This window comes from Mobula hypostoma, chromosome 4 (genome assembly GCF_963921235.1).
Source record: "Mobula hypostoma chromosome 4, sMobHyp1.1, whole genome shotgun sequence".
NCBI classification, from domain to species: domain Eukaryota; kingdom Metazoa; phylum Chordata; class Chondrichthyes; order Myliobatiformes; family Myliobatidae; genus Mobula; species Mobula hypostoma.
The window spans coordinates 51,502,579-51,529,019 of record NC_086100.1 but is presented as its reverse complement, the minus strand read 5'-3'; the positions used below and the strand labels follow the sequence as shown (position 1 = coordinate 51,529,019).

General features: G+C 40.8%; 1 protein-coding gene across 5 annotated transcripts in view; it reads left to right on the top strand.

Moving 5' to 3' along the window:
• Nucleotides 1-26,441, top strand: part of LOC134345314 (inactive N-acetylated-alpha-linked acidic dipeptidase-like protein 2) — a 1,001,093-nt gene that overhangs the window by 353,637 nt on the left and 621,015 nt on the right. The window contains exon 4 of one of the 5 annotated variants that reach the window (XM_063045780.1): nucleotides 7,793-7,875. The exons of the other annotated variants lie outside the window; for them this stretch is intronic. The gene's annotated coding sequence lies outside the window, so the exon portion shown is untranslated. The remainder of the gene's footprint in view (nucleotides 1-7,792; nucleotides 7,876-26,441) is intronic. 5 annotated transcript variants of the gene reach the window in all.

Sequence of the window (26,441 nt, the reverse complement as noted above, 5' to 3'; positions counted from 1 at the left end):
GAGATATCAAAACGTCAGGCAGTGCGGTTGGTGTGAACACCTGCTCGCTGTTGAGGAGAACTGCAGATCACGTATTCTGACAGAATTCTCACCACCTTGAAAAGAAAGACATAAAAAAGGATGAATAAGCTGTCTTGTGGACTATCGGGAAGGATTTGCCTGGGTTTACTAAAACTTCTGATGCCATTTTCCTAACTTCTTCCTCTGCATTGTGTTTCTTTGTTTTGATATGAATTAAAAGGAGTTGTAAGCCATTTGATCTCACAGCTGTTCCCTAATTCCCTGTTCCTCCTCTTGTGGAGCAAAAGAATCACTCATACAAGTCTATTCTCAGGTCAGAAATGCATATGGCTTCTTTATTCTCCCTATACAGGTTGTTTATCCCTAGAGAAACCCATTATCTCTTCCATTACATTCTTCTACCTAGGAATCGGGTTCAAATCTTGAGTGCTCTGAGAAGACATTGTGCACCAGAGATCCTCAAAAGTTTGTCAACATGTATCTTCGTCTTTTTTGCTTCATGTGACCTTGTGGCCTCCACTGAAAAGAGGTTATCTTTAAGAAAACACTGCAGTAGGCTGTTTATTGCTTATTTGTGCTGCCAAGCTTAACAACACAGGTTGTCAAACTTCTGTGAGGCAAAACTACTGTCTTATTTTACGCTTTTACTTAATAACTTGCAAAAATGTGCCATTCCCCTACTTCCTAAAGTTCCACTGTGCTCTCCCTTTAAGCCAGTTTGTTAATTCATTAAACTTGCCTGAATTTTCACAATTGCTTGACTTCAGTTAATAACTTCCAAGTGAAACTTTAAAATCAGCCCTTTAAACACTGCAGTGGGTGGGGTTCATCACCAGCAGCGATGAAACAGCTTGCGGAAAGGAGGGGAAGACCTCCGAGTCCTGATTGCAGGTAAATAACCTCTTCCTTCTATCTTCAAATTTTGTCAACAAGACAAAGGAGATGGTTATTAATTCAGGTAAACTCGTACCACTCACAACCTCTTCATATCAGCGGCACAGCAGTGAAAACTGTGAGCAGTTGCAAATTCCTGGGAGTGCACATCTTGCACAACTTCTCATGGTCCCTGTCCACATCCTCCACAGTCAAGCAATCTCACCAACGCCTCTACTTTCTGAGGAGGCTGAAGAGAGCTAGACTATGTACATGCGTCCTACAGATGCGCAGTTGAGAGCATCCTAAGATGCCACATCGTTTTGTGTATGAAAACTGCATTACAATGGACTGGAGGCTCTACAATGGGTTGTTAGAACAGCCCAACACATCACTGGCACTGGCCGACCTGCCATAAAGGACATATATACAGAGAAATGCCAGAATAAGACCAACAATGTCATGAAGGATCTTACCCACCCTGCTCAAGGTCTGTTTGCGTTACTCCCATAAGGGAAGAAGCCTTGAAGCATTCACTCCAGGACTAGCAGACTCAAAATGAACAGTTACTGCCCCCAAACCACCAGGCTGATCAACATTCGACCCCTTAACCTACCCCACCAACAACACTCCTCCCCCCTCCCGAGATACTTCTTTATCATTTCCTGTCAGTCACCTTATGTACAGATACTCTTGTACCTACTGTAACTTTATGTACATACTATAAGTCTATGTGTGTGTGTGTGTGTATATTTTATTGTGCTCTTTATGTTTATTGTGTTGTTTTCACAGTAACAATCAAATTATACTCCTTTACACTTGTGTACTGAAGAATGACTATAAGCAATCTTGAAAAGAACAAAGTGCATAATGATCTTTACCATAGATCACTCTGCATTGTTTTTTCTTAAAAACAAGGTATTTTGAGGCAATTAATCAAGCAGGATCTTAAGAATTAATGCTGACTGCTGTTAACTGGATTGTTATTTTGCAGAAGATATGCATGGTTAATGTTTGTCTGTTTCATTAGGTTATGTGGATTGGATGAATGAAGAATGGAACTGCAGTAACATATGTCTTCTTTTCCATTCTCTTTGAATGTTGACACAGATTACCCTGTTTAAAATCAATTGTTTCATGCTCATTTTGCATCGACTCTCACAAATCTCTTTCTTAAACTCTCTCAGTAATCTGGAATTTACAAAGGCATTTTTAAAGACCCTATTGTGCCGGTTTAAGGATATTAGTTTATTTGTTAAACTTGGGAAAGTATTTTGAGAGGAAATTTTACTCATCTCATGTCTTCGAAACAATTATTATCTTTGTATATGGAGCATTTTCAGTGTAATTTTGAAATTAATTGTTATTTCATATTTTGTTTTCAAATTGTTCTATTGTTGAATATAATTTCCCAAATATAACCAGTAAATTGAATTGCCTTAAAACATTCCCTTGGTTCTAAAATAAATCTTAAAATAGAATAGCAAGTGGGTATAGCCAATTTTGATGCTCTGTTTGACTCAGACTACTATGTGCATTTTATTGTGTCCAGAAATGACCTCTAGTGAGAACCTATTAGAGATCATGAGATTGGTGACTGCATGTCAAATTAACGTGGAATATGTAGGATATCATCTGAAGTATATGCATGGAGGGGTTTGACTTGGAACGCAGTAAATTGGGTCTAGCTGGGTGGACACCATGGTCAGCATGGTCTCATCAGGTTGAAGAGTTTGTATCTATATTGCTCTATATCTCTATGACTCTGTGTAGCAGGATGCAGCACCGTGGTTCATGTCTGTAAATTCACCACCCTTTCATTCCCCCTCACCCTCCACTCACCCTTACCCACCCATGCTTGTACTCATCTGTTGCTAAACTTTAATGATAATCTACGATGCACAGGTCGATTCACTCCTGGATCCACTGTTGGTCTGCAACAGAAGGGATCTTGTCAATTAGAACTTCCATAGAACAGTTCAGCACGGGAATAGGCCCAACAATCTACAATGTTGTGCCAAACCAATAAGGTAGTAATCAAATGGCTAACTAAACTAATCTCTTTTGCTGACACAATATCCTTCCATTTTCTTCACATTCATGCCTATCTAAAATTATATTTTGAAAATATACGGTTTCCAGCAAAGCTTCTGGTCTGGGCCATAATTTTCAGCTAGTAAGCCATGCCTTTTGGGAATACCAGTCTTCATTGATGTATTAGCTCTTGACTGAGTCATTAAAGTGAAAACTCTCAGCTCATGAGAACTTGCTCACTTTCTCCTGACTGAAGATACTTGTAAGCAAAGATCAAGACAAATTGGGAATGCTAAAAATAGCATTTAGCTAACCTACAAATTGTAGATGTGGCCAAAGACTAGCAAAATTCTTAAATAATCCTCACATCAAGGCCATAAAAATAATTATTAATCTAGTTGTCAAATGCATTTTTTCTGAACTTATGCTCTGACTATTTTTGCCCATGTAAGCACCAAAGAACCTTCCGCATATTTTGTATTTATGATGGATTGTTTTTTCCATCTGTTCATTAGTTTCAAATCTTCAAAACAAAATCTAGCAATTAATTAGTCAAACCTTGAATGTCAAATAGAAATTTGCAATTCATGTAATAACAAAAAAATTGACATGGAATATAATTCAGGAGCTTTATTTATATATGTAACCATCATCAAATATTTGACAGCACTGTAATGGGAGACCCTTGGGACACCTGAGTATGTTGGTTTTGTCACTCAACTGGTTTCAAACTGGCAGGCGGATTTCCTTTCTGTTTTTGACTGCGAGATAATTAATCTGCCCTGGAGGCTTTTGTTTCTTTCCTTGTTAATGAGATGTTTACAGCCAAGCCTGCTTTTGACAAATGGATCTCTGCAGGGCTCCAGTCTTGCCACAGATGACACAATGAACATCTTAGCATATTTTTGTTAGTTGATTTTAACATGAATGGGTTTATTTAAACTGATGGTATTGCCGCTTGAAAGATGTGACAACAATTTTGTATATTGTGAATTGTGATGTGTAGAGGGTCAAAAGTAATGGCTTTGGGCTATAGTTACCAGAGGAATCTTTGGGCTGAGGAAGTCATACAGCTAAGCAGAGAAGGGGACAGCAGCTTTTAGCTCATCCTTCAGCAGGTATTCAGAAAGGCCATAGGATTTGAATAGTGTGCTAGCACACAAATCAGTTGTCACCAGCAACAGCAAGGGCCTACACTCACTGTGCACCAGTTTGCATCCCAGAGTACCCACATCTCAGTGCTTGCCTAATACAAGGCTTCAAAGACGGCTAGTCCACACTGAGCTGTGCATGACTCATTGCTGGGGAAGCACTTGTGGGTGGGTGGAGGAGGGATGGTGTTGGGGGAGGAGATGCAGCGATTTTCATGAGATTCCTGGAGAAGCAGTGTTAAAACATTAAATTAAGTAAGTCGTGCAAAAGTAAAAATAATGAAGTAGTGAAGCAGGTCTCAGCCCCGAAATGTTGACTGTTTACTCTTTTCTGTAGATGCCGTCTGGCCTGATGTGTTCCTCCAGCATTTCATGTTTGTTGCTTGCATTTCCAGCATCTGAAGATTTTTTGTGAGGTAGTGGTTGTGGGTTCAAAGAATAGCTCCATTCAGAAATCGGATGGCAGAGGGGAAGAAGCTGTTTTTGAATCATTTTTGAAGTGTGTGCCTTCAGCCTCCTGTACCTCCACTCTGATGGTAGCAATGAGAACAAGGCATGTCCTGGATGATGGGGTTCCTTAATGATGAATGCTGCCTTTTTGAGGCCCACAGGATGGGCAAGGAATATAGTGAGAGTAGTGAGAGGGACAGAGAGGGAAAAAGGAGAGAGAGAAAAAGAATAATATATATATATATATATATATATATAGAATAAATAATGGATGGGGTACGGGGGATTATATATATATATATATAAAATGAATAAATAACGGATGGGGTGGGGGGGAGAGGAGGGGCATCAACGGAAGTTAGAGAAATCAAAGCAGGATCTCCCAGTGGCCACACATTTTAATTCCACGTCCCATTCCCATTCTGATATGTCTATCCACAGCCTCCTCTGCTGTCAAGATGAAGCCACACTCAGGTTGGAGGAACAACACCTTGTATTCTGTCTGGGTAGCCTCCAACCTGATGGCATGAACATTGACTTCTCTAATTTCTGTTAATGCCCCACCTCCCCCTCATACCCCATTCGTTATTTATTTCTATACACACATTCTTTTTCTCTCTCCTTTTTCTCCCTCTGTCCCTCTCGCCTTGCCCATCCTCTGAGCTTCACCCCGCCCCCCTTCTTTCTCCTTTGGCCTCCTGTCCCATGATCTTCTCATATTCCTTTTGCTAATCAACTGTCTAGCTCTTGGCTCCATCCCCCCCCCTCCTGTCTTCTAGCATTTTGGATCTCCCCCTCCCACTCCCACTTTCAAATCTCTTACTAGCTCTTCTTTCAGTTAGTCCTGACGAAGGGTCTCGGCCCGAAACGTCGACTGTACCTCTTCCTAGAGATGCTGCCTGGCCTGCTGCATTCACCAGCAACTTTTATGTGTGTTGCTTGAAATTCCAGCATCTGCAGATTTCCTTGTGTTCATAACTAGTCTTGTCCTTTCTTTGTAGCTGCATCGACACGTTGGGCCAGGATAGATCTTCAGAGATGCTGACACCCAGGAACTTGAAATTGCTCACTCTTTATACTCTGACCCCTCTATAAGGACTGGTGTGTATCCCCTCATCTTATCCTGAGGCCCACAATTTGGTCTTTGGTCTTACTGATGTTGAGTGCAAGGTTGCTGCTGTGACACCACTCAACTAGTTGATATATCTTGCTCCTTGACCCCTTCTCTTCGCCGTCTGCAATTCTGCTGACAATAGTTGTAACATAAGCAAATTTATAGATTCATGGCATTTGACCTGCGCATAGCCGCACAGTCATGGGTGTAGAGAGAATAGAGCAGTGGGCTAGGCACACGTCCCTTTAATTGGTTTGGGTGAAATAGCATCTTTTGAGTAGGATAAACAGCAATTCTTTTTTAGCTGACTTGGATGTACAGCTCACGCTTCAGTCAATTGTAACAAAAGACAGTAAATAGTGTACTTAATAATTCACCGTCTTCACTCCTAAGAATATAAGATTCACAGAAGTGGAATGGAAACTTAAACAATGATATTATAATAACAATGAAAATATGATAAGTTTCCAGAAATGTGATGTACTTGAAAAACTCCGTATGGGGATCAGGTGAGATTATTGTTGATATAATCAGGTATGTGCTGACTTTGAATGTAGAAAGGTTCATTTTTTCCCTCGTGTTTAAAGCTGAATCTTTCCCATTTCAATCAATGGAAACTTGAGTCAATGTACTCTTGAGATAGTCTCAACTGCATTGCTAGAAAAGATGCATGTGCCACTGAAATAGAAGGAAATGGATACTGTTTAGCTGATCATCAACTTCATTTTAAAGATCGTTCAAAAAAAGACAGAAATAGTAATACTATGTAATACTGCAGCATCCTTAATATCATCAACTTAATAAAAGTGAATTCTTGATCCCATTCTGCTGCCGACTACTCGGACAGTGTACCCTACTACTTGGTGAAAAGCCTCAAATATTCAGTAAAACACTGATTGAATTTTAACTACCGATGTATGCTGACTTTTCACGCCCCTGCTAAAGAAAGGAATTTATGATGATAAAAACCTGCGGAAATGAAAATACACCATCTTATTAATATATCTTTGGCAGAATAAAAATTACAGCAATTACATTGATGAGATTATATGTGGTATAGCTGGTGGGATATTATTAAAGCTGTAATCTTTTATTTTTAGTAGATAACATAATAATAATAATTTTCTGAAAGGTTTATTTTTACCCATTGCACAAGGCTCAAAAAACACTCACCTCGTGGAATCACTAAGTCACCAAAACTGAGCTGTGGGCAATTTGATGGCAGTTTTGGTGTGCCTTGTATTTGAGAATTTCCCATACTTCTAATTGAGCATTTTCCAGCTCTAGTAGATAATGCCTTAATAGGCACTGTAACGTCTGGCCTAATAGTTGTTTATAAAGAGGCAATTATTTATGGTATACAATTTAAAGGTCCAGATGTTTAGATTCTCTTGAAGTGTGGGAATGCCTGTTCATTCAGAATGGAGTAACATTGAAATTTCCAGGGCAGAGTTCAATGTGTCCAGGACATTACGGTTGCGTTCATTGTGTCTATTTTGCATTCAAGTTGGATAACAACATTGTGCTTTGCTGTGTTCATAGAAATTCAGAATAAGCTGTTCTGTCATGTATGAATTACCAATAATAAAGGATAGGTATATTTTCGTTCAGAGTCTTTAAAACAAATCAGTAATGCAGTATGATCTGTAATCATAGTGATTTCTGGCAGGTTTTTGATTTCCATTTGTAATGTGACTGACAAAATGTTGAAACATTAGTCATTTGTCTGGCTGTTGAATTATAAGATTGTATTAAAGACAGAGGATATGTGATTAATACCAGAATAAAAATGTAATCTTAATTGAGTAAAACCAGATTGACTCAAATTAACTGATTCAAGTTCGACATCAACTGTTCATTTCCCTCCATTGATGTTGCCTGAGTTCCTTCAGTATTTTATGTGTTTCTTAAAAAAAGTATGTGATAGATTTAATTAAAATATCTCAATATATTTGAAGTAACAAGATTTCTTCAAGATTTGTATAAGGTTTCTGCATTTTGGGAAGTCTGTTCAATACTATTGGTATCATAAATTTGAGGTATTCTATCAACTATTTATCCAATTGGAAATTTGTAAATTTGACTGAAGTTGTTGCAGAAATTTTGTTACTTCAAATTCATTGAGCTATTTTAATTAAACCCATTACAGATTTTTTTAAGCAACACAAACAGAATGCTGAAGGAACTCAGCTGATCAGGTAACATCAACAGAGGAACAGACTACCTTTCAGGGTAAGACACTTCCTGATCAAGATCTCCAGCATGTGCAGAATCTGTTTTGTTACTTAACACTTTTTAGCTGTTTATCAGAGATAATTTTTTAAAAAATCTGCTGCTTGAGGCCTCATCATCGCCAATGTCATCTTCCAGTGAGCTAGAGAACGTTTACCCCGTTATTTACAATTCTTCATAAGTTCCTCAACTTGACTGTTCCGCCCTTTGTACTTAATGTGCCTCTGTTTACCAGATACTACTGCAGAATATTTTAACCTCTTTTATTTAACCTATCTGGTCAAAAGAATGTACTTTTGCAGACATTTTGAACTTCAGAAGTTTCTGTGTCCATGTTTTTAAAATTTGGGATTATTCCTGTTGTGTGTACTATTTATAAAATGAAACAAGTATTGCTAGAGGGATTGAATTTAAGAGCAGTGGGGTTATGCTGCGACTGTATAGAGTAATGGTGAGGCTGCACCTGGAGTACAGTGTGCAGTTCTGGTCTCCTTACTTGAGGAAGGATATACTGACTTCGGAGGCAGTGCAGAGGAGGTTCACCAGGTTGATTCCAGAGATGAGGGGGTTAGACTATGAGGAGAGATTAAGTCACCTGTGACTGTATTTGCTGGAATTCAGAAGAATGAGAGATCATCTTATAGAAATGTATAACATTTTGAAAGGGATAAGTAAGATAGAGGCAGGAAAGCTGTTTACACTGGTAGGTGAGAGTGGAACTGGGGAACATAGCCTCAAGATTTGGGGGAGTAAATTCAGGCTGGAGTTGAGGAGGAACTGCTTTTCCCAAAAAGTGGTGAATCTGTGGAATTCTCTGTCCAATGAAGCAGTGGAGGCTGCCTCAGTTAACATATTTAAAACAAGGTTGGATAGATTTTTGCATAGTTGGGTTATGAGGGAAAAGGCATGTAGGTGGAGATGAGTCCATGGTCAGATTAGCCAGGATCTTATTGAATGGTGGAGCAGGGTTGATGGGCTGGATGGCCTACTCCTGCTGCTGCTCCTTGTGACATTCATATACAATGCCACAAATAGATCCTAGTAAGCCCCCCCCCCCGCCCACTAAAACTCCTTTGTGAAATTAGCCCTAACTTGTACAGCACTTTCCACAGAAAAGCTTTGGCATCTCATTAAACTATTGCCTTCCATTGAACCAGAAGTCTGCTGAGCATTCACAAACATTCAGCTATATAAATTACTACTATTTTTTAGACTATTGACAGATTTATAAAACTAAAACACTTAAACACATGAAAACAATGAAATAATTTAATTTCACTCTTATTGTTGCTCCAAATATCAAAGCTACTTATTTGGTAATAAAAACACTCAGCCACAGATATATCGATTGGAGTACGAAACTGGAGATAAAAGATGAAAATTAAAGAGAAACAGTGTATGGACATATATGTGATATTTTAATCTTGTATATTCCATATATTTTGATATCCTAAGTTCTTTGCTATGTTGTCAAAAAGCTACTTAAAGTCACCAGTACTTTTTCTTCGTTTGACTATTTTGACATTTCTCTCTGGATTGAAACAGTGTTTTCTAATGTGTAGTGATCATGAGTCGCCTGTATGGTTTTTGTTGTGGCCTGTATTTATTGAGCGCTCATTAAGAAATGTGAGCTTGAATTACTATTGGTCTCACTTCAATTATTGGGCCATGTTTTTAACTTTAGAATTCCAGTGGTTCAAAAAAAATGTACAAAAGGTCATTGTTTTTAATATTCAAAGAAGTATTGTATGCCATCCATGTTCCTTTTCAAATATTTATAAACTCTTCAGTTCTTTTCAACTAAATAAATATTGTATATTTTTTGTAATCTTACTAACCTTTTCTTGATTTAGAAGGTCCATTTTATGTCGGTGTTGCTTTCAGTGTGGGCAGATGAATGGAACTACAGTTGCATGCAGAAGTTTGGGCACCCCGGTCAAAATTTCTGTTACTGTGAATAGTTAAGTGAGTAGAAGATGAACTGATCTCCAAAAGTCATAAAGTTAAAGATGAAACATTCTTTTCAACATTTTAAGCAAGACTAGTGTATTATTTTTGTTTTGTACAGTTTTAGAGTAGGAAAAAAAGGAAAGGAGCACCATGCAAATGTTTGAGCACCCCAAGAGATTTGAGGTCTCAGATAACTTTTACCAAGGTCTCAGACCTTAATTTGCTTATTAGGGCTATAGCTTGTTCACTATCATCATTAGGAAAGGCCAGGTGATGCAAATTTCAAAGCTTTATAAATAGCCTGACTCCTCAAACCTTGTCCCAACAATCAGCAGCCATGGGCTCCTCTAAGCAGCTGCCTAGCACCCTGAAAATTAAAATAAATGATGCTCACAAAGCAGGAGAAGGCTATAAGAAGATAGCAAAGTGTTTTCAGGTAGCCATTTCCTCAGTTCGTAATGTAATTAAGAAATGGCAGTTAACAGGAATGGTGGAGGTCAAGTTGAGGTCAGGAAGACCAAGAAAACTTTTCGAGAGAACTGCTCGTAGGATTGCTAGAAAGGCAAATCAAAACCCCTGTTTGACTGCAAAAGACCTTCAGGAAGATTTAGCAGACTCTGGAGTGGTGGTGCACTGTTCTACTGTGCAGCGACACCTGCACAAGTATGACCTTCATGGAAGAGTCATCAGAAGAAAACCTTTCCTGCATCCTCACCACAAAAACCAGCGCAAGAAGTTTGCAAAGGAACATCCAAACAAGCCTGATGCATTTTGGAAACTTGTCCTGTGGACTGATGAAGTTAAAATAGAACTTTTTGGCTGCAATGAGCAAAGGTATGTTTGGAGAAAAAAGGGTGCAGAATTTCATGAAAAGAACACTTTTCTAACTGTTAAGCACGAGGGTGGATCGATCATGCCTTGGGCTTGTGTTGCAGCCAGTGGCACGGGGAACATTTCAATGGTAGAGGGAAGTATGAATTCAATCAAATACCAGCAAATTCTGGAAGCAAACATCACATCGTCTGTAAAAGCAAAAAAGCTGAAGATGAAAAGAGGATGGCTTCTACAACAGGATAGTGATCCTAAACACACCTCAATGGACTACCTCAAGAGGTGCAAACTGAAGGTTTTGCCATGCCCCTCACAGTCTCCCAACCTAAACATCATCGAAAATCTGTAGATAGACCTCAAAAGAGCAGTGCATGCAAGACAGCCCAAGAATCTCACAACTAGAAGCCTTTTGCAAGGAAGAATGGGCAAAAATCCCCCAAACAAGAATTGAAAGACTCTTAGTTGAACTAGAAGCCTTTTGCAAGGAAGAATGGGCAAAAATCCCCCAAACAAGAATTGAAAGACTCTTAGTTGGCTACAGAAAGCGTTTACAAGCTGTGATACTTGCCAAAGGGGGTGTTACTAAGTACTGACCAAGCAGGGTACCCAAACTTTTGCTTTGGGCCCTTTTCCCTTTTTGTTATTTTGGAACTGTAAAAGATGGGAATAAAAGTAATCTTAAAATATTAAAGAAATGTGTCATCTTTAACTTTATGCCTTTTGGAAATCAGGTCATCTTTTACTCATTTAGCTATTCACAGTAACAGAAATTTTAACCAGGGGTGCCCAAACTAGGTTTCTCACTCATTTACTTGAAATACTTTGAAAGCAGGTGTCACACATGCAAAGCCCAGTGTAGAAATAACTTTTAGGTGAAACTTTAAAATTAACTTTTATACATTTACCAGTTTGAATGAAGATATTTTGTGCAAAATGTTTGTGTGAATATTCAGCTCCCTATTTCTCTGAAAATGTTTGAATCTTAGAACATAGAACATGGACATCTACAGCACATTACAGGCCCTTCGGCCCACAGTGTTGTGCCGACCATGTAACCTACTCTAGAAACCAGACATCCCACCTCTCCCGGAATTTCCGGGAGTCTCCCGCATATTAATAGTGGCTCCCTGATGCCCGCAATTTATATACAATATCACGGAAATCAATTTTTTTGAGAGCGAGTGAGAGACAGCAAGAGCGAGCGTGAGAGCTACCACGAGAGAGGGAGTGTGCACACGAGAAAGAGAGAGAGCGAGAGCAAGCAAGCGAGAATGCGTGAGTGACCATGAGAGAGAGCGCGCGCAAGCGAGAGAGAGAGAGCGATAGCGTGCCATGGCAGAGTGTTCCAAAAAAAGAAAATATAAAATGTACATCACCCCAGACTGCACTGAAGTGTACCCCTGCTTAATAGGGGTCAAAATAATGACAGTGTTGCTCGCTGCACTCTTTGCAACAGTGACTTTTCTATTGCCCGTGGTGTGTTAGGACTGTAAAAGACATGTTGAGGTAAGTTTAACAAGTGTCATTTGTTCATTAGTGTAGCTGACGTTATTTAAACTATCTGGCTAGCTGCTAAGGAGCTACTCTATTGCAGACATCACACCTCTCCCGGAAGTTGCGGGAGTCTCCCGCAAATTGATGGTGCTACCTCCCTGAAATGAGTTTTTGCAGGGTGGGATGCCTGAGAAACTGCCTAGAATTTCCCTACCACATAGCCCTCTATTTTTCTAAGAATCTTGACTCAAAGTTTTTAAGAATGAGATTGATGGATGAGGTTAATCGGAACTACAAAGAAAAGTTGTTAAATGGAGTTGAGATACACCCAGCAATCAGAAAACAGATTAGGTTAAAAAATAATCTCATAGCTACTTATACAACTACTTACAAAAGTAAGGACAAAGTACTGATTTTGCACCTCATCTGTATATGAAAATATAGCAATTGAAACATTTCCTGTCATGAAGTATTAAATATGATACTAAGTAATTAGTGTCCCTAAAGTGGGAAGGTAAGCTGTGCACATACATCTATTGATGCTTCTGGACACATCTTCAGTGATGTTCCTGGAATCATTGGGTGTTTCGGGTCTTTCAACATCATACAGCCTCCTCAAGATGACCCAGCCGGGGCTGATCAGACCCCAGCTTGTGTCCAGATGGCTAGCTACTTATGACTCCATGGCTCCCCTCTTTTGAGTCACAGCCATCTTGAGGCCCTCTCGGCCGCATTGGTGGTACTGCGGATGGCTCTCCTCTTTCTCTCTCCCTCGATGCCCAAAATGCTGAAGGCTCTAACTAAAGAACGGGCTACGAATCCCCTACAACCAACCTCCACTGGGAGACACCTCGCTCTCCATCCAGCCTGCTGACAGTTGCTGACCAGTCCTGCGTACTTGGAGAGCTTCCTTTCAAAGGCCTCTTCCAAGCTATCTTCCCATGGGACTGTCAGCTCCAGCAGCACCACTTGCTTAGTAGACTCAGACACTAGGACAATGTCTGGTCGCAGGGTGGTGGCTGCGATATGGTTGGGGAACTTCAGCTGCCCTTTGAGGTCCACCAACAGCTGCTAGTCCCTTGCAGAGGTCAGAATGCCTGCAAATGTTCTTTTGGCAGGTATTGACTGCTCCCCAGCTCTGACAAAGGCAATGGTCTGTAGAATATAGTTCAAGTAGAGTTCTTGTATGTTGACTCGAAAGCCAAATTACTTCTGATATCATCAGCTCTCATCTCAATATCTCAACTGTCAAGTTGTTAGTTTTCTTTCATAGCCATCTGTAAATTACGTTTTTTATGCTTCTTCCTAATTTAGTATCAGGTTTGCAAATCAAATTACAGATATTGTAAAATTGTAGGTCAGCCAGTAGGAGGGATGAGGAGAAGGCAGTAAGATAGGACAGGCAGGGCCAGGTGAAGGAGCACAGTAGCTTAAGTGTATCTGTTTCTTTGCTAGGAGTATTACAGATAAATCGCATGAATTTAGGCCTGGATTAGTACAATGAACTATGCTTTTGTAAATATAGCAGGGACTTAGTTGAGAGATGGGGAGAGCTGGCATTCCAAGTTTTAGGGGTTTCAGTCATCAAAGAGTGGGATGTTAAAGAGGTGGGGGGGTTTGCATTACTGATCAGGGAGAATATCACAGTAGCACTTAGGACATTCTGAATGGCTCATCGAGTAAGGCAATAAGGGTAGTGAGCAGGAATAAGAAAGATGCTGTCATGAATATGGGAAAATGCTCTAGGCTAGTGGTCACCAACCTTTTTAAGCCCAAGATCACCTACCTCGACCTTAGTGAAAGGCAAGATCTACCTACTAAATCGCTTAGAGAAAAAACAGCTCAGATTGTACTTCCAGTTTGAGGTCTTTTATTTGGGCTAAATGTATTTGAATTACACAAAATACTTTTGTCAAACTTTCAAATTAGTTCAAACAAGAAAACACGGTAACTAGCATATCAAACAGGCCATAGCTGTTTTTCTTTAAGAATATTACAATACTTCACACCTTTAATTCTAAGTTTCATTATTTAGTTTTATTTCAACACGAAAAATAAATGAAAAAAAATTGACTGTTGCATTCAGTGTGATGATTGGGGCTGAATACTTTCTGCTAGTTCTCTGAAATTTGGCACATAACTACAGACAGCCTGTCTGAGACAGTCTGTGAGTTGTCTGTTAGTAAGAGAGCTCATGTACTTAGATTTAATACTTTTCATCTGTGAAAATGCAATTTCATGCAGATAAGTTGACCCGAAGTAGGCACTGGCTTTTAGTGCACGTGCGGTGAGATAAGGAAACTTCTCCCTGCTGACAAGCCCCCAAAAGTCACCGTCCCCTGATCTTGCTTTAAGCTTGATGTCATTTTGCAAATCAATTATTTCCATTTCAGAATCACTTGGCACACCAAATACTTGCTGGAGTTTGGCTGCTATCTGTTCTATATTGATCGGCAGAAATGGGTTTGAAGTAAATGCAGCAATATCTTTCATGACATTTATCTCCCCAAAACGCCGATCGAACTCTATTGCCAGTTTGTCTAAGTGAGCACAGTACTGCTCAGGGCGAAAAGCATTTTTTTCCTTGATGTCTGGTAACACTTTTTCCAAGTTGGAAAAGTGTGTCAGCCTCCCTTTCTTTAAATTTGAAATCCAAACACCGAGCTTGGCTTTAAATGCATTTACTGCGCTTATCATGTGGGTTAGGTGTTGGTCTTTTCCCATGAGCTCATTATTAAGTGTGTTTAATTTAGCCGTTATGTCTGTCAGAAATGCTAAATCCAGTAGCCACGCATCATCTGACAGCTCCTCGTGCTCCTCGTTTCTGGTTGACAGGAAAGTCTTTATCTCAGGCAGCAAGTCAAGAAGTCGTTGCAGAACTTTACCGCGACTCAACCACCGAACATCAGCATGAAGAATTATGTCTCCGTAAGCGGCATCGAGCTCATCCAATAATGCTTTGAATAAGTGGTGCTGAAGCGTTTTTGCTCGAATCAAGTTTATCAGTTTGACCACCAGTGTCGTTACATGAGAGAAGTCCACGACCTTCCCAGCCAAGGCCTGCTGATGGATCACACAGTGATAATGTAGGAAGCTGGGAAAATTAGGGTCATTACGGTACAGTGCTATAAAACCAACGCGCACACCACGCTTTGCTGGGGCCCCATCAGTAGTAATTGCCACCAGTAATGGAAAGCCATTCTGACAAATACAACAAGCTGAGCTGTTTGCATTACATCCAGGGATTCATCGAACTGCAGTGAGAAATATTCACAGAGTGACAAGTCCTTTAACACTTGTCGATCCATATCCTCTGACAGTGACTCTACCCTCCTTGTCACTGTTGCAGGGCCAAGCGGTATACTATGTACTGCGGTTGTGATGTCGCTTTTGTTTTTAAAGTTATTAAAAACAGTCTGTGCGGTAATGACCATTGCTTCCTTGAATAAATCGCCATCTGTAAAAGACTTCTTGTGTTTAGCCAAAAGGTGACTTACATGAAATGATGCTTCAATAGCAGCCTTATTTTGAGCAGCATATTTTGTGAAAAAGGATTGCTGGGCCTTCAACCCCGATTTCAGCTCCTCAACTTTCCTGGCATGAATTGCGCTCTTTGGGGGGTAGGTGTCTTTAAATTTCTGGTGGTTGGTGTTGTGGTGCCTCTCCAGATACCCTCTTTTAGATAGTGTTTGTGTTTGGTGGCACAACATACATAAACACTTGTCTTTCACCAAGGTAAATAGAAATTCTTCTTCCCATTCTGGATGGAAGTTGTATGTTTTTGCCTTCTTTCGTGGAGCCTCCGCCGTGCTAGCTAGCAAACTTGCAGGATATCATGAGCAAATGCTGTATATTGATGTTTGTGACAGTCTGTACCCTCATCCAATCTAATTGGTCACTTTGACGCAGCACAAGCTGCGCTGAAAATGCGGTGCATGGCGGGGGAGCTATACACACATGCGCACTGGGCAGAAAGAACGGAACTAAAACCCCGCAACCCGGAAACAATCTCTCTTTACAAATAGTTTTCAATAGCGAAAATATTGCTATATTACCATTATCCTAATTAGTATTACTTATTTTTATAATAGAAACATAGAAACATAGAAACATAGAAAATAGGTGCAGGAGTAGGCCATTCGGCCCTTCGAGCCTGCACCGCCATTTATTATGATCATGGCTGATCATCCAACTCAGAACCCAGCCTTCCCTCCATACCCCCTGACCCCTGAAGCCACAAGGGCCATATCTAACTTCCTTTTAAACATAGCTAATGAACTGGCCTCAACAGTTTGCTGTGGCAGAGAATTCCACAGATTCACCACTCTCTGTGTGAAGAAGTTTTTCCTAACCTCGGTCCTAAAAGGCTTCCCCTCTATCCTCAAACTGTGACCCCTCGTTCTAGACCTCCCCAACATCGGGAACAATCTTCCTGCATCTAGCCTGTCCAATCCCTTTAGGATCTTATACGTTTCAATCAGATCCCCCCTCAATCTTCTAAATTCCAACGAGTACAAGCCCAGTTCATCCAGTCTTTCTTCATATGAAAGACCTGCCATCCCAGGAATCAATCTGGTGAACCTTCTTTGTACTCCCTCTATGGCAAAGATGTCTTTCCTCAGATTAGGGGACCAAAACTGCACACAATACTCCAGGTGTGGTCTCACCAAGGCCTTGTACAACTGCAGTAGTACCTCCCTGCTCCTGTACTCGAATCCTCTCGCTATAAATGCCAGCATACCGTTCGCCTTTTTCACCGCCTGCTGTACCTGCATGCCCACTTTCAATGACTGGTGTATAATGACACCCAGGTCTCGTTGCACCTCCCCTTTTCCTAATCGGCCACCATTCAGATAATAATCTGTTTTCCTATTTTTGCCACCAAAGTGGATAACTTCACATTTATCCACATTAAATTGCATCTGCCATGAGTTTGCCCACTCACCCAACCTATCCAAGTCACCCTGCATCCTCTTAGCATCCTCCTCACTGCTAACACTGCCACCCAGCTTCGTGTCATCCGCAAACTTGGAGATGCTGCATTTAATTCCCTCATCCAAGTCATTAATATATATTGTAAACAACTGGGGTCCCAGCACTGAGCCTTGCGGTACCCCACTAGTCACCGCCTGCCATTCTGAAAAGGTCCCGTTTATTCCCACTCTTTGCTTCCTGTCTGCTAACCAATTCTCCACCCACACCAATACCTTACCCCCAATACCGTGTGCTTTAAGTTTGCACACTAATCTCCTATGTGGGACCTTGTCAAAAGCCTTTTGAAAATCCAAATATACCACATCCACTGGTTCTCCCCTATCCACTCTACTAGTTACATCCTCAAAAAATTCTATGAGATTCGTCAGACATGATTTTCCTTTCACAAATCCATGCTGACTTTGTCCGATCATTTCACCGCTTTCCAAATGTGCTGTTATCACATCCTTGATAACTGACTCCAGCAGTTTCCCCACCACCGACGTTAGGCTAACCGGCCTATAATTCCCCGGTTTCTCTCTCCCTCCTTTTTTAAAAAGTGGGGTTACATTAGCCACCCTCCAATCCTCAGGAACTAGTCCAGAATCTAACGAGTTTTGAAAAATTATCACTAATGCATCCACTATTTCTTGGGCCACTTCCTTAAGCACTCTGGGATGCAGACCATCTGGCCCTGGGGATTTATCTGCCTTCAATCCCTTCAATTTACCTAACACCACTTCCCTACTAACATGTATTTCGCTCAGTTCCTCCATCTCACTGGACCCTCTGTCCCTTACTATTTCTGGAAGATTATTTATGTCCTCCTTAGTGAAGACAGAACCAAAGTAATTATTCAATTGGTCTGCCATGTCCTTGCTCCCCATAATCAATTCACCTGTTTCTGTTTGCAGGGGACCTACATTTGTCTTTATCAGTCTTTTCCTTTTTACATATCTATAAAAGCTTTTACAGTCCGTTTTTATGTTCTCTGCCAGTTTTCTCTCATAATCTTTTTTCCCCTTCCTAATTAAGCCCTTTGTCCTCCTCTGCTGAACTCTGAATTTCTCCCAGTCCTCAGGTGAGCCACTTTCTCTGGCTAATTTGTATGCTACTTCTTTGGAATTGATACTATCCCTAATTTCTCTTGTCAGCCACGGGTGCACTACCTTCCTTGATTTATTCTTTTGCCAAACTGGGATGAACAATTGTTGTAGTTCATCCATGCAACCTTTAAATGCCTGCCATTGCATATCCACCGTCAATCCTTGAAGTGTCATTTGCCAGTCTATCTTAGCTAATTACAACATTACAACAGTATTTGTGTATTTATTTTTCATTTTTTTTGGGATCGACTGGGAAAGTCTCAAAGATCAACCAGTCGATCGTGATCGACGTGTTGGCGACCCCTACTCTAGGCCAAAGGGAGATAGAACAACAAATATGTAGACAGGTTAAGGAAAGAAGTAAAGACATCAGGGTAGTTGCAGTGGTGACCTTAATTTTATCAATATTAGCTGAGACTCCCTTAGTATCATAATCTTAGATGGGGCAGAATTTAGGTGCATCCAGGAGAATTTCTGAACAAGTGTGTATATTATTCAGCTGAGGAAGCAGCCATTCTAGACCTTGTTTTGAGAAGTGAGTCTGGCCAGATGATCAGAGTTTCAGTGGGAGAGCATTTCTACAAGTAGTGATCCAAACTCCTCAGGGTTATGGACAAGGATAGACTGGAACTCATGGGAAATTGTGGAAGGGCTAATTACGGTAATATTAGTCAGATGCTGGGGTGCGTTGATTGAGAGCAGCTGTTATTGGGAAAGTCCACACCTGATGTAGGAGTGTTTTAAAGACTGGCTGGACTGAATTCAGGAGCAACATGTTGCTGTATTAAAGGAAGATGTGGATAGCATGGTTTGGGAAACAAGCATGCTTGCAAATTTAGTCAAAAAAAGGAAGAATATTTAAGAGTTAGGAAGCTGAAATTGGACAGGTCCTTTGAAGAATATTAAGGAAGAAGGAGATTCTTCAAGCAGGGATTAGGAGAGCTAAAAGGGGCCATGAAGTATTCTTGATGTATTGGAATTAAGTGAATGCCACAGCATTTCATACATACATTAAAAGCAAAAAGATATCCAGGGAGAGGCTAGGACTACTCAAAGAGGAAGGAGGGAACTTATGCATGGAGCCAGGAAATGGGCGAAGTACTAAGCAAGTTCATCAAGGAGAGGAACATATTAGGTTTGCTGCTATTCTTGGGTGGGGCTGGTATACCTTTTAGAGAGCGTGTGCCCAGACTGACGATACTTCAAAAAAAAATTCTCTTGCGTGTTATAGTAACCTTAAGCGTTGATTACCATTGATTACTGAATTAGGAACAATAGATATGAATTTTTTTTAATGAAAAAGGATGTGTCCTGTTGCTTATTTACATGTAGTCATTGTTTTACTATTAATAAAAATATAACAGAAACAGATTAAAGTAAGTGAAGAACTTTAAGACACCTATTCAAAAATTATAATTAAAAAGACAATTGATAAATAACATTGTTTCTAGACCATATTGTTACTGCGTTCTGAATAGTATTGTTACTAAACTATCATCCAGTAGCACTTGGATCCGCAGTGATGAAGTGTTTTGAGAGGTTGGTGATGAAACATATCAGCTCCTACCTGAGAAGCAACTTGGATCTGCTCCACTTTGCCTACTGGAGCAACAGGTCCACGGTAGATGTCACCTCATTGGCTCTTCACTCAACCCTGGAACATACAAACAGCAAACTTGCATACATCAAAGATGCTCTTTATCAACTACAGCTCGATTTCTTCACTTCCAGACCCCAGTCAGTTCAGATTGGCAACAACATCTCCTCTACCATCTCCATCAGCAGAGGAGCACCACAAGGCTGTGTGTTTAGCCACCTGCCCTACTTGCTTTACACATGACGATACGGCTAAGTACAGCTCCAATGCCATGTTCAAGTTTGCTGATAACACCATTGTTGTAGGCCAAATTAAAGATGGTGACGAATGTGCATATAAGAGGGAGACTGAAAATATGGCAGAGTGGTGCCATAACAACAACCGCTCACTCAGTGTCAGCAAGACCAAGGAGCTGATTATTGACTTCAGGAGAGGGAAACCAGAGGCCCATGAGCCAGGTGGAGAGAGCCAGTAACTTCACATTCCTCAGTGTTATTATTTTGGAGGAACTACCCTGGGCCAAGCATATAGGTGCAATTATGAAGAAGGCACAGCAGCGCCTCGACTTTTCTTAAGATTTTGCGAAGATTCAGCATGACATCCAAAACTTTGATAAGCCTCTATAGATGTATAGTGCACAGCATATTGACTGGTTGTTTCACAGCCTGGTGCAGAAACACCTACAGAAAGTTATGGCTACTGCCCAGTCCATCAAAGCCCTCTCCACCATCAGTGTATCTATATGAAATGCTGTCACAGGAAAGGCTCTTGAACCAAAGGTGATAACTTCGCTTGCCCCATCATAGAAATGTTCCCTCAACCTTCACTTTCAAGGACTTTTCATCTCATGTTCTTAATATTTATTGGTTATTTATTATCATTTTTTTTGTATTTGCAGTTTATTGTCTTTTGCACATTGGTTCAATGCCCAAAGTGGCAAGGTCTTTCATTGATTCTGTTACGGTTATTATTCTACGGATTTATTGAGTATGCCCGCAAGAAAATGAATTTCAAGGGTGTATATGTACTTCGGTAATAAATTTACTTTCAACTGTTTACTATCCAAATACTGATGTGTATACCAGGTCTGCGATGACTTCAAAATATATCATCCAACATCAAGTGATATTGCAGCCGTCAAACTGGCTTCATTTGGCAATAAAGATAATTGTAATGATATATCTTTTTATTATAGGTGGGGTTTCAAGAATTGAGGGCGGCATCACCTGTCATGTGCCAACAAATATTTTGAGTGTGCCATCTTTGGCATTTGTGTCATAGGTTTGCCACCCCTAGGATCATGGGCATGTTGATATGAAGAGGAGGTGGTGTTGGGTCTCTTAAATATTTCAAATGAATCGGCCTCTACCACCACTCTTGTCATTGCATTCTATGCAATTAACACTCTCTGTAAAAAAAATTACCTCTAAATCCCACTCCCCATACTTTTCTGCCAAAGCCATGCTGACTATCTCTAATCAGATAATAACTCTTTAAATGCTCGTAAATCCTGTCTCTAAGAATCCTTTCCACTGGTTTGCCCATCGCTGATATAAGACTCGCTAATTCCCAGGTTTATCCCTATTACTCTTAAAATCTTTGAGGGAAGCAAAGAAGAAAATATATATACACTGTGAAAGAACTAACAGATCTAAGTGTGCAAGATATCGTTGATACTGCGAGGGATCATTCGATGTGAAGAGCCATGATCGTCCAAGCGTGTAACGTGTAAGGCACATGAAGAAGAAGACTCTTAAAATAAAGATGATTGATGGGTGAGGGCACTGGATATTATATGGATGGAATTCGGTAAAGCTTTCCACAAGCTCCCTCATGGTAAGCTGATCCAGAAGTTTAAAGTTTAAGGCACATAGGATCCATGGAACTTTAGTTGATTTTATTCAAAATCGGCTTGGCAATGGAAGACAGAGGAAAGTGATGAAGGGAATTTACTTTACCTGAAGGTCAGTGACCAGTGGTGTTCCCTAAGGATCAGTGCAGAGATCTCCTCAGTTTATGATAGGTATAAGTAGGTGGGCTGATTAATAGTATTCTGATGACACGAAAATTGGCAGAGCCACAGATAGTGAGGAAGATTGACAAAGCATTCAGTAAGCTATAGACCAGATGGAAAAGTAAGCAAAAAAATGACCAGAGGTGTTTAATTCAGTTGCACTGTGGGAAGTTAGATTTAAGGAGAAAGCATACAGTAAGTCACAGAATCTTCAAGAGCATCGATGTATAGATGGATCTTGGGTTGGAAGTCTATAGCTCCTGAAAAGAAGCAACACAAGTCGATAAGGAGGTAAAGAAGGCATATGGCTTATTTGCCTTTATCAGGTATGGTGTTGAGGATGAAAGTCAGGAAGTCATGTTGGAACCTTGTAAAACTTTGGTCAGGCAACATTTGGAATATTGTATGCTTTTCTGTTCACTGTGTTACAGGAAGGGTTTGGCTTTGAAGGAAGGACAGAAGTGGTTTACCTAGATGTTGCCTGGATTAGAGAGTATTAGCTGTAACAGAGGTTTGATAAACTTGAAATTATTTTTCTGGAGAGTTGGAGGCTGAGGGGTCATCTGATAGAAGTCCATAAAATTATGAGAGATATGGAAGTATAAGAATAACTTGGAGTTCTGTTTAACTACCATTATTACGCTATTATCACGTGTATTATTTTTTATTGATTTTTTGGTACAAAGTGGATTATGTTCAAAAAGCTTTTGGAATTTTCTTTTGAAAATTTTTCAGTCTTCATTGTTTATTTTTGGGTCTTATTTTACACTTTGAATTATCTAAAAGTTATCATCCTGTGAGGTTGTTTTATGAGAAAGTTTACAAGTATTTAATTTTCAAATAATTTCACAGAAAATCAGAATCAGGTTTATTATCACTGGTATGTTCGTGAAATTTGTTAACAGTATCAGCAGTTCAATGCAATATGTCGCTTTCACGCTTGGTTCGATGTCACTAACTCTGAGTCTCCGAGGAAAACCACCACTACAACCTGCAACTTGGTCATCTCTGAGGCTAAGGTATGCAGATGTTTGCAACGAGTGGACAGTCGCAGGGCTGTGGGTCCGGACGGCGTTCCAGGGCGAGTACTTAGGATGTGCACAGCACAACCGAGGCGTGTTTACTGATATTTTTAGCTCTCCCTCTCCTTGTGTAGAGTGCCCTCTTGCTTCAAATTATCCACCATTGTCCCGGTACCAAAAAAGACCATGCTTGAACAACTGGCGTCCTGTGACACTCACCTCAATAATAAGTAAATGCTTTGAGAGGCTGGTCAAGGATTACATCTGCAGCTTGCTACCACCCAAACTGGACCCCCTACAATTCGCCTACCGACACAACGGATCGACAGACGACACAATAGCCACTGCTCTACATACTGTCGTTACATATCAGGAGAAGAAGGATGCTGATATGAGAATGCTGTTCTTGGACTACAGTTCAGTGTTCAACACCGTAATTCCATCCAGGTTTGACAGGAAGCTCAGAGACCTCAGTCTTGACCCTGCCTTGTGCAGCTGGATCCTGGATTTACTGTCAGATTGCCAGCATGTGGTAAGAGTGGGCTCCCTCACCTCCACCCCTCCGACTCTCAATACAGGAACCCTTCAGGGCTGTGTACCATCTCCCCTCCTTTACTCCCTGTGTACCCATGACTGTATTGCCACTCACGGCTCTAATCTGCTAATTAAATTTGCTGACGACACTGCATTGATTGGCCAAATCTCAAACAATAAGGAGGTGGTCTAACAGGGAAGACGTCATCTCTCTGACACATTGGTGTCAAGAAAACAACCTCTCCCTCAATATCACAAAAACAAAGGAGCTAGTTGTGGATTACAAGAGGAATGGAGACAGGCTAACCCCTATTGACATCAATGGATCTGGGGTTAAGAAGATAAACAGCTTTAAGTTCCTCGGCATCCACATCACCGAGGACCTCACGTGGTCTGTACACACCAGCTGTGTGGTGAAAAAGGCACAACAGCGCTTCTTTCACCTCAGACGATTGAAGAAGTTTAGTATGGGCCCCCAAATCCTAAAAACTTTATACAGCGGTACAATTGAGAGCATCCTGACTGGCTGCATCACTGCCTGATATGGGAACTGTACCTCCCTTAATCGCAGGACTCTGCAGAGAGTGGGGCGGTCAGCCCAGCGTATCTGCAGTTGTGAACTTCCCACTATCCAGGACATTTACAAAGACAGGTGTGTAAAAGGGCCCGAAGGATCATTGTGGAGCTCAGTCACCCCAACCACAATCTATTCCAGCTGCTACCATCTGGGAAATGGTACCACAGCATTAAAGCCAGGACCAACAGGCTCTGGGACAGCTTCTTTCACCAGGCCATCAGACTGATTAACTCATGCTGATTTGAGTGTATTTCTATCTGACATTTTGACTGTTCTATTTATTATAAATTACTATGATTGTGTGTTGCACATGTAGACGGAGACGTAATGTAAAGATTTTTACTCATGTATGTGAAGGGTGCAAGAAATAAAGTCAATTCAATTAATATAGAAGAAGAAAATAAAACAAAATAATAATAAATAAGTAAATCAATTACAGTTTTCGTATATTGAAAAGATTAAAAATCATGCAAAAAAAACAAATAATAAATCTTAAAAAGTGAGGTAGTGTTCACGGGTTCAATGTCCATGTAGGAATCAGATGGCAGAGGGGAAGAAGCTGTTCCTGAATCACTGAGTGTGTGCCTTCAGGCTTCTGTACCTCCTACCTGGTGAAAAGGGAGAAAAGGGCATGCCCTGTGTGCTGAAGGTCCTTAATAATGGATGCTGCCTTTCTGAGACTCCATTCCTTGAAGATGTTCTGGGTACTTTGTAGGTTAGTACCCAAGATGGAGCTGACTAAATTGACAACTTTCTGCAGCTTCTTTCGGTCCTGTGCAGTAGCCCCTCCATACCAGACAGTGATGCAGCCTGTCAGAATGCTCTCCACGGTACATCTGTAGAAGTTTTTGAATGTTTTTGTTGATATGTCAAATCTCTTCAAACTCCTAATGAAGTACAGTTGTTGTTTTGCCTTCCTTATAACTGCATCGATATGTTGGGACCAGGTTAGGTCCTCAGAGATTTTGACACCCAGGAACTTGAAACTCCTCACTCTCTCCACTTCTGATCCCTCTATGAGGATTGGTATGTGTTCCTTCGTCTTACCCTTCCTGAATTCCACAATCAGCTCTTTGTCCTACTGACGTGGCGTGCCAGGTTGTTGTTGCGACACCACTCCACTAGTTAGCATATCTCACTCCTGTACGTCCTCTGGTGACCATCTGAGGTTCTACCAACAATAGTTCTATCATCAGCAAGTTTTTAGAGGGTATTTGAGCTAAGCCTAACCTGACAGTCATGGGTGTAGAGAGAGTAGATCAGGGGTCTAAACACACAACCCTGAGGTGCACCATTGTTGATCGTCAGTGAGGAGGAGATGTTATCACCAATCTGCACAGATTGTGGTCTTCTGGTTAGAAAGTCGAGGATCCAGTTGCAGAGGGAGGTAAAGAGGCCCAGATTCTGTAACTTCTCTATCAGGATTGTGGGAATGATGGTGTTAAATGCTGAGCTATAGTCCATGAACAGCATCCTGACATAGGTGTTTGTATTGTCCAAGTGGTCTAAAGCCATGTGAAGAGCCATTGAGATTGCATCTGCCATTGACCTATTGTGGCGAAAGGTAAATTGCAATGGATACAGGTCCTTGGTGACACATCTAGAGTCTTCACAACATTGATTGCCAACAAAGCTTGGGGTGAGCCTAATATTACAAATCTGAATTCCTCAATAAAAACATAAAACAAGTTTGAATGAAAGTCCATGGCCTGAAACATTAACATTGCCTCTCTGTCTGTGTAAAACCTATCTGCTATTCTTATTGTTGGAGTTTTAAGTCTTTGTTTCAGATTTCCGGTATCTACAATATCCGGTATCGTTCCATGACTCCCTGGTTCACTCAACTCAGTCAACCCTCTCCCTTCAACAGTTGGTCTCTCTGTCTATCTGCACCCTCTCTTCCCAGCAATAGGCTCCATCTCATCTGCCTTTACCATCTCTTGACTCCCCCCCCCCCCCACTTTTACCTGGCTTAATTTGCCCATCATTTCCTCTGCACCTGGTTCTGCCACACCTCCTTCTCACCTCCTTATACTGTTCCTCTCCTCTCTACTCTCAGTCCTGATGGGGGGTCCTGTCCTGAAGCACCACCTTTTCTTTCACTCCACGAGATGTTGCTTGACCTGTTGAGTTCCTGCAGCAGTTTGCTTTGTGCATCATCATATTTGTGCTGGATTGATCATACCCAGTTGCAAGACTCTTTTTGTTCCAGGAGGGCTTCAAATTGTAAGCTAGTAACATGTGCCAAGGTAGTCTGAAATAGAAGCATTCAGGCCATTGTATCTATTCTGCTGTCTGTAAGATCCTGATTAATCATTTACCTCATTGCTACTTTTCTTCACTAACTCCATATTCTTCAGTTCTCTGCACCTGAAAAAATCTTTGCAAGTACTTCATAAAAAAAGTGCATGCAGACCCAAATAGAAACCTATTTATTTCAGGACTGTGTTTTCAGATGGGCATGAGC